The sequence below is a fragment of the Bubalus bubalis genome, chromosome 18 (assembly GCF_019923935.1).
Source record: "Bubalus bubalis isolate 160015118507 breed Murrah chromosome 18, NDDB_SH_1, whole genome shotgun sequence".
In the NCBI taxonomy this organism is placed as follows: Eukaryota; Metazoa; Chordata; class Mammalia; order Artiodactyla; family Bovidae; genus Bubalus; species Bubalus bubalis.
In genome coordinates, this window is record NC_059174.1 from 48,168,291 (window position 1) to 48,171,017 (window position 2,727).

The following is a 2,727-nucleotide window of genomic DNA, read 5'->3' on the forward strand; positions in this document are numbered from 1 at the left end:
TGTTGTGTTGAAAGGTGACAAATGTGTCACCCAAAATATGCCCTTTGGTATAAGGATTATTTTGAGCTTTCAGCACTTGAAAAACAGCAAATACAGGAAGGTCATTCTAATCTCCACTTTTCTCCTGAAAACAGGAGATAAAAACTGCCAAGTGAAAGATGCTCTACTTGTGCCCTAAGAAAGTAACAATTTTATCAGCAGGGTGAGAACCTAGGGAGGCCTTGTTAAAATAATTCTTGTCTGGGACTTCCCTGGCAATCCAGTGGTTAAGACTCTGCACTCCCACTTCGGGGGAACTAAGATCAAACGTGGCCATTGCAGCCAAAAAAAAAGGTTCCTATCTTCCTTTAGCCTCCCCATGTATTAGTTTAGTTACTTTTCCACAATGCCTTTCATTGTTCTTAACTTGTAGGTGTAGCTACTTCTTTGTGTTTATTTCCTTATGCGGGCTCCAGGATCATGTAAAACATTTAAATGTGTATTAATTTCTTCTGTGTTGATTTGGTATGTCAGTTTAATTCTCAGGCCTTGCCAAAAGAAAAAAAAAAAAGGAAGATAAAGGTAAAAATGTGCCTACCCTACCATATGTAGACCTACACTTGTCTTCTTGTATTCCCACCTGGTTCCCCCAGAGGGCCTGGGAGCAGAGACATCTGAATGGCAGTGAGCACACTTGCACTCAGTCTTCCCTGGTGGCTCCAATGGTAAAGAATCTGCCTGCAGTGCAGGAGATCTGAGTTTGATCCCTGGGTGGGGAAGATACCCTGGAGAAGGGAGTGCTACCCACCCCAGTATTCTTGCTGGAGCATCCCATGGACAGAGGAGCCTGGCAGGCTACAGTCCATGGGGTCACAAAGAGTCAGACACGACTGAGCAACTAACACTTTCCCTTTTCACTGGCACCCATATCTTGGTTCCTAAGGACCATATCTTTCTCTACTGAAGGAACTGCTGTAGAAATGAGCGCTTCCCAGGCTCAGACAGGGAGCATACAAGATGTGCTGGGACCAACTGCTTGTGTCAGAGAAGAAGGAAGCACTTACAAAAGGATGGGGCATCCGGGGCAGGTGTATGAACTCACTTGAATCACTTGAAGGACTCCCACAGACTGAATCTGGGACCATGAGACTCCTAAGTGATAACACCATGACTAGAATAGGAAGCCATGAGCCCGTACTGATGTTGTCTTATTCTGTTAGGGCCACTGTGACAGCCCTAGAATATCATTGCCCAGATGGCTTACAAACGACAGAAATTTATTTCTCGGGGAGCAGAGAGTCATGATGGCGTCTGTATGATCTCTGGAGGCAGCAGCGTCAGAGTTCGGCCATACATTAAAGATCACAACAGCAGCTCGGCCAACTTTTGAACCTGCAAGAGGTGGAAGAGGAAAAGGCGAGGGTGATTTGAGCCAACTGTCAAAGCAGTATTCAAGCAGAGACCTACCCTCTCATACAAAGACAAAATATAGACAGACCACTCAGGATGCCCCTGAAGAGGTTTGAAACCGTGACTTCAGGAGAGAGTTGGAGGAGAGAGAGAGAGCTGCTGCAAGAGAAAAAAACAAGAGATCGGCCAACCTGAGAACATACAACCTCCTCTTCAGTGTCAAAGAAGCCTCGATTGGACCAGATTCCTGCTGCCAACCTTGATGCAGACGATCTACTAACAGATGAGGAAGATGAAGATGAAGATTTTGAAGAGGAAAGTGATGATGATGATACTGCAGCTCTTCTTGCAGAGCTGGAAAAAATTAAAAAAGAAAGAGCTGGAGAGCAAGCCAGGAAGGAACAAGAACAAAAGGCTAAAGAAGAAAGGATTCGTTCTTCTTAATCTCACTGGCCCATCCCAGCCTCAGGCCAACTTCAAAGCTAAAAGAAGGTGGGATGATGACATTGTCTTCAAGAACTGTGCAAAAGGTGTAGATGATCAGAAGAAAGACAAAAGATTTGTAAATGATACGCTTTGATCTGAATTTCACAAAAAGTTCATGGAGAAATACATTAAATAGTACAGTTTTATGTGCTGGATTGAAGGCTATAAATTGTAAACGATCTGACTTCATTTTGATGTATTTTTCTCTCCCACCCCTATCTAAATTGTGTATAGGCTTCCCTAATTTTTAGTTCTAAAGTATCTTTTCCTTTATTGATGAATTACTTGATAAGGACTTGGGAATTGGTTTAACCCAGTTTCCATCTCAATATTTCCAGTCATGTGTTTTCTCTTAAATATAGGAAAAGAAACCTTGTAATAAATATTTTTAATAATCTAAATAGCCAAATCTGTGTCCCCAACTTGTTTGTTGAAATGTATGCAGCTAGTAAAACATTGCATATTAAAAAAGAAGAAGAAATTTATTTCTCATGGTTCTGGTGGCTGAGAAGTCCAAGACCAAGGTGCCATTATCATCACTGAGAGCCTGATTGTGAGAGAGTCATTTCCTAGGCAGGTTGATAGGGAGTCTAGGGGTCCCCAAAGAGAGAGGGGTCTGGAATTCTCAAGGAGGAAGAAAGGACAAACCTTTTTCTTTCTCCACATTCCTTAGGATTATATAACAATAATGTATCCTGCCTAAGGACAGTCTCTGGATTAAACCTTCTGTTATCTTAAAATGTAAATTTTGGGAGTAGACCTGGTCTTTACAAGGATGTATCCTGCCTGAGGACAGTGTTATCTTAAAATGTAAATTATGGGAGTGGGTCTGATGAGGTCTTTACAACCTCA

The 2,727-nt window shown here is 42.3% G+C and overlaps 1 pseudogene; it reads left to right on the forward strand.

Annotated features, from left to right (window-relative positions):
• Positions 1-1,298: 1,298 nt before the first annotated feature.
• LOC102398315 lies at positions 1,299-2,370 on the forward strand (annotated as a pseudogene).
• Positions 2,371-2,727: the final 357 nt, after the last annotated feature.